Source organism: Dromiciops gliroides, chromosome 6, assembly GCF_019393635.1.
Source record: "Dromiciops gliroides isolate mDroGli1 chromosome 6, mDroGli1.pri, whole genome shotgun sequence".
Lineage (NCBI taxonomy): Eukaryota > Metazoa > Chordata > Mammalia > Microbiotheria > Microbiotheriidae > Dromiciops > Dromiciops gliroides.
This window is the reverse complement of record NC_057866.1, coordinates 146,319,873-146,330,455: the sequence shown is the minus strand read 5'-3', so window position 1 is coordinate 146,330,455 and position 10,583 is coordinate 146,319,873. Positions and strand designations below refer to the sequence as shown.

General features: G+C 37.7%; 1 pseudogene; it reads right to left on the bottom strand.

The window, feature by feature from the left end:
• Positions 1-314: 314 nt before the first annotated feature.
• Positions 315-10,556, bottom strand: LOC122732110 (annotated as a pseudogene).
• Positions 10,557-10,583: the final 27 nt, after the last annotated feature.

Genomic DNA, 10,583 nt, shown 5'->3' with positions numbered 1-10,583 from the left:
AAAATCACATAGATTTCCATAATATATTAAGGTTTATAAAGGACTCTCTTCAAAACAACCCTAAAATATGTACTGCAAGCACTATCTTCCCCATTTTATTTTATTTTTTCATCTGAAAAGAATTTTAAGGGGAGCAGAGGGACAAGAATAGATGCACAAATGAGCAGTTCAGTCTGGGAATGCACTGAGATTTATACATGGGGGGGGGGAAGGGAAACATTCTCCAAGCCTCCTGCTATGGCAATGTGTTGCTTTGTATCCCCTTAAACTCTGACCTGAATATACTACACAGGTGCCCCTTCAGCCCTAGTAAGTCAGAGACTGTACTCAGGACCAGAGCAGACAGAGCTGAGGGTTAGTGTGAGCCATCTTATGGCTTCTGCAATCCTTGTCCTATCCTTCCTTTTGTTGGTGCCAAGTAAGTGGTAAGAATCTAACTCACTACAGAACACTTCAAACACTTTCCACACTTTTGTCACAACATGTGGTGTCAGGATATTATTGTCAGAAGTCTGGCTTCACAACTGAATGTGTGTGAATCCTTCTTTCCACAGCTCAGTGTCTTGAAATCTAGAGTTGTATTCATTTTGGCAGATGCTATAGCTGAGCCTCTTATCAAAGACATAACTTTTGCCCTCTTCAAGTTTTCCCTTAAAGGGCCATGCAGGTGTAAACTTTCATTGGTCAGAGTGGAACATGGTTTTGGGTCCCTCAAAGTGAAGTCAAGAATTTCTGTTTCATTATACACCTTGGTTTGTGACCAGACATGTACTTCAATGGCCTGGCCACCCCCACCGGAATATGTTTGTAACCAATGTGAACCCATAACCAAGTCCATATGACCTAATTCCATTTACAACCACCAAGTCCTGGCTAACTTCACAATTATTGGCCATATGAAGCTCTCCTTCATTCTCATTCAAATACAAATGTGTCTGATGGAAGTTATTCCCAAAGCTACCCCAGCCTTCTCATGACTGGCATCTCCATTCCCCTACTGTGTGCTTTTCCTTCCTTTTTTTTTTTTTAAGCAAGATTTGCAAATCACTGGGTATAGTTTGGTAAGAAAACATATTGACAGACCTGTCCCACACCTCTGACTGGGGCTTTGTGACATAAGTTTGTTTTTGTTTTGTTTTTTTCCTGCTTTTTGGAGGGAAAGGTTTATCTACTTCCATTCGTGGGAACTCCTTTTTCTCTTCTCTGATTCAAGTCTAGGAGAAAGTTTTTTTATAGAATTTCCTCGGCTTTCTCTTAGGAATTTGGAGGTGTTGGTCTCTTTCCCAGATATACTCCCCTTCTCTCTTTCCACAAACAGTCCAATAAAGTCATTGATACATCCCTCACAGTGCAGAAAATGATGCTTTGGTTTCCACTTGTCCTCATTGCTGTCATAATCTTTCCATCAAATGAGATATTCCCATTTCCTTGTCTTAGTCTTCCTTTTCTCCAAGATACTCTTAGCCTCATAAACGGTCCCCTTGAAGTAATGAGGGACACAGAATTTGGCTTACTCTCTGTGACTGTGCCTGGGCCTTGCGCCCTGTTCTTGTAGGCTCTCTCTCCCTCCTTGCTCTGCTGTGAGAGTGTGAGAGCATGTGGATGCAAAGGTGTAAGTGTGTGTGAGAAGTGCACGTGTATGCTGTCACTATTTTAAAGATAAAAAATTGAGTTGGCGAGATGAAGTGAGTGAAAGGACTATAAAATTATCAAGTGATGGCATTAAAATTATAATTTGTGTCTCAAAATCCAAGTTCATTGCTCTCACAATTACATATGGTTAATGCATTAGATGCAGAGGTACTTTCATGAGATAAATAACACTTTAGCTGAATCTTTAAAATAATAAGCAAAAGGAACAAAATGGTGGTGGGGGCAGGATACACTGGACCTGAAACACGCTTAATAATAAAGTCAACATGACAATTCCAAAAGGGAAAAAAAAAAAAAAAAACAACAAAACTTACCTTATGCCAACAATTGCTCCAGTTTCTCATTTCACATTTTATGTGCGAAAATAGCCACCAATTAAACGTGGTTTTTACAACACTACACAGTCTTGAAATCTCATCAGCTTTAAACATTTTGGAAATTCATTAGTATTTATTTTCTTTGGTCTACTCCTGCTAATTTCAGTGAAGAATTGCAATTATTTGGAGTTCATTGCAGTAACTGTTCTTGCTAAAACAAGACTACACAAAGTTATATCCAGTCTATATACATGTTTCTCTTATAATGTTTTATAGAGTAGCATGCTGGAATTACAAAAAGATTGTATAATATTTAATTAGTCTCTATGCATATAAATATCTTTTATAGAAATATGGCACTTTCCCAATTTCTACAAAAAAAAGCATTTAAGAAAAAAAGCTATAAAAAGATTATATTGTACCTTCATTATTTTGATAATTCCCATTCCTTGAAAGGTTTGATTTAAGGAGAATTATAAATAATGCAACAAAGTTGGAATAAATTGTAAATCTGAAGTGAACTAACAGAATAGGATAATAGTATAAAATGGATAGTTTATAACAACTCTTAATTGTGTGGCATTAACTACTTTAAAAAATATCCAGTGAGGGAAAATGTTATTCTTGTTTATATGTTTTTATTGTATATAAACTCACAAAAGCAGCCCATCTTCAAAGATAGACAAAGTGACAGTTTTTGACTAATGTTGTCCAATAACTAAAATACATTTGATAAACTTTCCTTTTTGTATATAGAACTGAGAACCCATGAATTTTTAACCTATTTTGAAACTCTAGACCTAGTTGAAAAGAATATTTCCTTTCCTTGTAGATATTCTGTATTATGTTATTGCCATATCACCTGATTATTTGTGATGGCCAGAATTGTTCATAGAGGGTTTGAAATAGTTTACTCTTAGCTAAAAAAGTAAAGTACCATATTTCATTCAGAAGACAGGGGAAAAATTCAGCAAGAGGATATTGGTATGAAATAGCTATTTTCTTTTACAGAACAAGACAGCCACTTAATAAGACTCTTCTTTGTACCAGTTAGAAGCAGCATCCAGCCTAAACCCATTTAGATAACCTCATACATTTTGCCTAAAACGAGGCTGGATAATGTGCAGTAAGAAACCTAGCTTACTTTTTCTTCACTGTGTACTTTTATGAGTATTTTTCTGATGTTTAAGGCCCACCCAAATCTGCTAGTTTCTAGAGATAGATGGTTAAATTGCCTTTGTGAAAGTCCAGGGTCATTTTAGCATGGAAAGCATAGCATGTTTAACAAGTCAGTTCAACAATTCCTATGGTTCTTTCCTTGCCCAATCCCAGAAAATGTTCCTGCTGGGGCTTCAAAATTACTGTGTAGACACTGTATAATCAACAGTCTTGTGGGGAGTGGATAATAGTTGAATATTTTCTACATCTTACATAAAATGTCTCAGAGTAGAAACTTTGTACTTTTCCACACATGCCTCCATTTCTGGAATGATTCCCTTCTCCACCTTCACTGCCTCAAATCTTTCTTTTTCTTAAAAGATAGGGCTAATGCCACTGCTGATAGGATAGTACAAGAGAAGGAGGCCTAGCTCTAAAGACAAAGGATCTTTGGTTTTAGTCCTTCCACTGATGACTACTAGGGCCATAACCTTGGGAAAATCACCTACCCTAATCAAACCTCAATTTATTTTTCTGTAAAATGATGTGATTGGGGAGGATCACCTCTGAGGTTCCTACCTGCTATAATCCACGAGTCCTTCCTAATGAATCCAGCTGTCCTGGCTTCTTTCATTCTAAAATTACTTTGCAAATGCATTTGCATTTACTTAGCTCCATACATAATTTTTCTTTTTGGTAGAAAGTAAGATCTTTGAAGGCAGGAATCCTTTCCTTTTTGTCTCCACATCCTCATACAGTGACTATTTCACACATAGTAGGTACTTAATAAGTATCTGTTAAATTGAATTGAGATAGGCAGGAGGCTTCCTGTACATAATATTCCTAGCTCCAAAGACTTTTTTTAGATTAATTTATACAAAGTCATAAACATATCACAATTATGTATGTATTGCAAATACATAAGCTTCATTTTGACATTCATTCTTACCTTTAAAAAATAGAAGGGGAAACCGTGGAAGTGATATGTATTTAAGTACAAAATATGAGTCACAAAAGAAGGGTTCACTTAGAAAAAGCTCTCTGCATCATTTCATGATCCTTACAACAAATTTGAAGTCAAGCACTGCAGTTATAATTCCCCTTTTGCAGTTTTATAGCCATTTACATGCTCAGGGACTTGGCAATACTGATATGGCTAACTAATATTCAAAGTGGGACTTGACATCAGGCTTTACCTGACTTCGAGTCCTCCAGCATTCCATCTTAGCACATTTAGCAGCTTCAAAATCTATAGCTCATACAGGTATTGGAGAAAGCTACAGATGTTTGTATACAAAAAGAGAGCAAGATATATCCTGGCATATTTTCTTATACCTTTTTAAATTTGATCTCTCTACTACAAAATCTTCCCATGAACAATCAATCTCACTCCCAGATCATGCTCAGAAAGTGAAGTGCCTTACATGGCGCTCTCCAGACACTAAGTTGCAGAATGAGAGGAGCAACTAAGGCTATTCAACTCTGACATTTTCTTCTCCTGATTTTTCCCCTTTGGGGAGAGGAGAATGGTAAGAAATAATATAACATGTTATTTCTTAAATTGGGAGTGCTAATTCCAAATCTATTTAGTTTCAGTCTCCAGCTTATTCCAACTTCCAAAACATTCTTCCAAATGCACAGTCTCCCTCTGTGCATGTTATTTCCCTGACCAAAATCTTTGGTTATTCCTCATTGGTCATAGGAAAATATCAAGTTTACTAATATTCATGCATAATTAGCAGAGTTGTGAATTGGACAAGTCATTCTGGGAAGCAAAAAATGAGATAAAAGGAGGAAGATCAAAATGTATAAAATCATTTATAGCAGTTCTTTTCATAGTGTGAAAGAAATGGAAACAATATAAGTGACCATCAATTAAGGAATGACTATAAATGCATAGAATACAAATGTAATAGGACATTCCTACTGTATTGTTATTGTTGTCCTTCATTTTTGAAGAGGAACAAAAACATCATAGGGTGATATCTGACGTGCAGCATATTGGGATTTAAATGAAGCAGAGTTTCACTAAGCCATCAGCCTCACTCTCTCTTCTTTAGTGATAGAAATCCAGGGGTGACACAAATGTCAGGAAGACTGATGCTTGTCAGTGATACAGTGGATGGATATGGTGTCTTCCATGTCTGACAAGGCTCTAAGAGCTTCAGAGTTCCTGCTTTTGTTGCCTCCCTGGCCATTGGAACAAACTGTGGATGAACAGCTCTGTAAACATCCTGGAAAGTCTTCACACTAGAAGTGCTAGTCCTGAATACCCCATACATTCATACATTGCTATCTAAGAAATGAAGAAAAGAATTTGTCCAAAATGATGCAGAAGAAATGAGAAGCACAAGAATAATTAATACAAGTTCAATGATGTGGGAATGATAAACCTCTTTCAAAGAATTGAGATGTCATTTCAATGCATTGACTACCCACTATTATTAGGTGACCAATGATGAAACATGCTACCCATTTTTTTTTCTTTTTTGGCGGGGGGCAATGAGGGTTAAGTGACTTGCCAAGGATCACATAGCTAGAAACTGTCAATTGTCTGATGCCAGATTTGAAAAAAAATTTATATTATTTTCTAGTTATATTTCTAATTACATCTAGTTTTCAACATTTGTTTTTATAAGATTTCTAATTTCAAATTTTTCGTCCTCCCTCCCCTTCCTCCCCACCTCCCCTAGACAGCAGGTAATCTGATATAGGTTTTACACACACACACACACACACACACACACACACACACACACACACACACACACACATGTATATATATATATATATATATATATATATATATATATATGTATATATATATATATATAAAATAACATTAAACATATTTCTGCATTAGTCGTGTTATAAGAGAAGAATCAGAGCAAAAAGGAAAAACCTCAAAAAAGAGAAACAACAGCACCAAAACCAAAAGAAATAGTATGGTTCAATGAACATCCATATTCCACAGTTCTTTTTTTTCTGGATTTGGAGTGCCTTTTCTATCATGAGTCCTTTGGAACATTCTTGTACTGTTGTATTGGTGAGAAGAATCTAGTCTATCACAGTTGATCAACGCATAATGTTGATGATACTGTGTACAAAGTTCTGCTGGTTCTGCTCATCTCACTTATCATCAATTCATGCAAGTCCTTCCAGGTCTGAGGTCAAATTTGAACTCAGGTCCTTGTGAATCCAGGGTCAGTGCTTTATCAACTGGAGCATCTAGCTGCCCCCATGCTACAAATTTCTTAACAGAAAGATGATGGACTAAAGATGTAAAAGGAGACTAACAATTTTGAACATAGCCAATGCAGGAATTTGTTTTGCTTGACTGTGTATTTGTTACAGTTTTTCTTTTTTTTAATTATCTCTTTTTAAATGGGGTGGGGGGAGAAAATAAGTTGTTTAAATCTTTTAAAAAGAAAAAAAAAAGCAAACAGCAACAATACTAATGTGGTAGAGGTGAAAGGGGCTAAGGTTAATCTAAATACAAAAGTAAATGTAAAATGCATAAAAAATTCATTGCAAAGTAATTTCTAAACCTCAAGGAAGGGCTCAAGTATGTGGATAAGTCCAGCTAGGCTTTATGTTAGAGGAGACACTTGAGTTAAGTTTTGAACCAAGCTACAGATCCTATGAGTCAGAGTTCTGAATAGCATCAATCAGAGGCATGAGAGAGGAGCCTTCAGAAAAAAAGCACATATGCTGGTCGCATATATAAGACATGGAACTTAAAAAGTCAAGAAGACCTAAGTTAACATTCTGGCTCAAATCCTATTTGGACAACATAGGACAAGTCACTTAACATCTTTTTTTGTGTGTGTGTGTGTGTGTGTGTGTGTGTGTGTGTGTGTGTGTGTGTGTGAGGCAATTGGGGTTAAGTGACTTGTCCAAGGTAACACAGCTAGTAAGTGTTAAATGTCTGAGGTCGGATCTGAACTCAGGACCTCCTGAATCCAGGGCCAGTGCTCTATCCACTGTGCAACCTAGCTGCCACAGTCACTTAACATCTTAATGCCTCATTCTTGTCACTTATAAAATAAAAGATTTGTACCAGATGATGTCTAAGATGCTCTCCAATTCTACAGCAATAATATTTTGACCTATGCAATAGATTAGTTCTGACAGAATCTTAGCATTCATGAAGGAAAGTGATAAACAGTAAGCTCAAAAACATTCACAGGAGGGGCAGCTAGGTGGCACAGTGGATAGAGCACCGGCCCTAGATTCAGAAGGACCTGAGTTCAAATACAGCCTCAGACCCTTGACACTTAACTAGCTGTGTGACTCTGGGCAAGTCACTTAACCCCAATTGCCTCACCAAAAAAAAAAAATCTTAAAAAAAAAAATGTTCACAGGATGCATATGGTAAAGGGCTTTAAAAGCCAAATGTAGGTGTCCCTGTATTATCCAAAAAGAAGATGAAGAAAGTAGAAACCCTCAAATATATCATATTTCTCATGTTTGCAATATGTCCTATTGATTTTATTGAAATATTTTTTCTACCTTCTAGGCTTCCACAGCTCACCTTCTGTTTGAGGCTGGTTTTTTCATTTGTTTGTTTTTTTATTCTTTTCATCTAAAAGTACTTCCCCCTTTTCACATTTCTCTCTTACTTTACCTGGCTCTTTACTTTGATCTTTTCATATGCGACTTTGTATGATTATTATATTCACACATAAATTATATCTCTTTTAGAGATCATAAAAAGGGAAAAGGACCCACATGTACTGACTACCCCCTGCCTGCTCTACTCTCCCTTCATTCGCCCTTTCCTTCTTATCCTCTTCCCCTCTTACTTTCCTTTAGGGTTAGATAGATTACTCCTCCCAATTGGGTGTGTATGTTATTCCCAACTTGAGCCCACTATGATGAGATTAAGGTCTTTGAGCTAATTGTGTGTTCTAAATTTTCTTCCTCCTTCCCCTCCTCAAGCCTCCCTATGAAATCAAGCAATTCAATATAAGCCATACATGTGCCATTATCATAACATCTTCACCTTCCTCAAAAGTGTTTTGCTTTTTACTTCTCCCCCCAAATCTGCCCTTCCCTCCTTCCCCTCTTCTACCCCACCTTATCTCTTGCCCCTCCCACTTTCCCTCAGGGCAAAATATATTAAGATACACACTTGTGCATGTATGTTATTCCCTCTTTGAGCCAATTCTGATGATAGTAAATTTTACTCACTTCCCCATTCCTTCCCCCTCTTCCCCTCCCCTCCATAAGCTTTTTCTTGTTTCTTTTATGTGAGCTACTTTTTCCCAGTGAAACTTTCCCTTTCCCTTTCTTCCAGTACATTCCTCTTACCCCTTAACTTTATTTTAGAGATGTTATCATGGGTTAGGTAGGTGAGATAGTGGACCAAGCACCAGCCCTGCACCTAGGAGACCATTGAACCTAAATCAAGCCTCAAACCTAAGCAACATCACCATTCCTGTCCCACAAAAAAAGGATAAACAAAAAATATATGCTTTAGTTATATCCTCCTTCATATTCAGTTCATTCCTGTGTCCTCTGTCTAAGTATATTCCTTTCAGCTGCTCTAATACTGAGAAAGTTCTTATGAGTTTGAAGTATTATCTTCCCATGTAGGAATGTAAACAGTTTAAACTTTTAATATCCCTCATGATTTCTTTTCCCTGTTTATCTTTTTTTTTTTTTTTTTGCAGGGCAATGAGGGTTAAGTGACTTGCCCAGGGTCACACAGCTAGTTAAGTGGCAAGTGTCTGAGGCCGGATTTGAACTCAGGTTCTCCTGAATCCAAGGCCAGTGCTTTATCCACTGCACCACCTAGCTGCCCCCCTGTTTATCTTTTTATGCTTCTCTAGGGTCTTGGATTTGAAAGTCAAATTTTCTACTCAGTTCACATCTTCTCATCACAGATGCCTGAAAGTCCTCTTTTTCATTGAAGTCCCATTTTTTTCTCTAAACACTTATATTCAGTTTTGTTTGGTATGTGATTCTTGGCTCTGGTCCCAGTTATTTTGCCCTCCAGAATATCATATTTCATGCCCTGTGGTCCTTTAATGTAAATACTTCTATATCCTGTTTTATCCTTATTGTAGCTCCACATTATCTGAATGCCTTTTTTGTTTGTTTGTTTGTTTGTTTGTTTTTAGTGAGGCAATTGGGGTTAAGTGACTTGACCAAGGTCACACAGCTAGTAAGTGTTAAGTGTCTGAGGCTGGATTTGAACCCAGGTACTCCTGACTCCAGGGCCAGTGCTCTATACACTGTTCCACCTAGGTGCCCCCTGAATTCCATTTTATTAGCTGCTTGCAATATTTTCTCCTTGACTGGGGAGCTGTGGAATTAGGCTATAATATACCTAGAGAGTTTTTTGGGGGGATCTCTTTCAGGAGGTGATCACTGGATTCTTTCAATTTCTATTTTCCCTTCTGCTTCTAGAATATCAGGGCAATTTTTCCTGACAATTTCTTGGAAAATTCTGTCTAAACTCTTATTTTGGTCATGTTTTTTAGGTAGTCCAGTGATTTGCCAATTATCTCTCCTGGATCTATTTTCTAGGCTGTTTTTCCAAGGATATATTTCATATTGTCCTCTATTTTTACTCATTTGAATTTGCTTTACTGTGTCTTGGTTTCTCATAAAGCTTCCATTTGTTTATTCCTAATTCTTAGGCAATGATTTCCTTCTGAGAACTTTTGTATCTCCTTTTCCATTTGTCTTTTCAAGCTGTTGTCTTTTTTCTCATGCCTCTCCTGCATCTCTCTCATTTCTCTTTCCATTCTTTCCTTAACCTCTCTAAATTTCCCCTGAATTTCTCCTACTTTCTCTTAAAAGTCCCTTTTGAGTGCTTCCATGGTTTAAGACCAATTCACATTTTTCTTGGAAGCTTTGGATATAGGGGCCCTGAGGTTGTTATCCTCTTCTGAGGGTGCACCTCGATCTTCCTTTTTGCTAAAGAAACTTTCCATTGTTCTCAACTTTCTTTGCTTCCTCATCTTGCCATCTTTTACTTGACTTTCAACTTCATCTTGCAATGGGGCCCTTCTTCCAAGCTTCAGAGGGTCCCAGATGTTTCGGTTTGAGGTAAGGCAGATTTTTCTCTGGCCTGGCCTGTTCTCTGATCTGAAGATAACTTCAAGTCAACTTGCTAATTAACCAGCCAGTAAATCTTTGTGTGCTGTGGTTCTTAGCTCCAAGGAGCCTGTGCCCCTCCATCACCCAGACCTCCTGTTCCTCAAGATTTCTTCCTGGCTCCCTGCTGGAATAGGATATCTGAACTCCTCCTTAGGTCCTATAGATATCCCTGTTTCTTCCCCATCCCCTGGCCAGCTGTTCAGCCCTCTCACCCGACCATAGTATTACTTCCCGAAGATGCTGGTGCTTCAGCTGATTTGCAGGCTCAGGGTTAAGTTTCTCTGGTGGAGCCTTCCTGGGGACTGTTTTGGCGATCATGTGGTTGGACTATCCTCACAGCCCAGC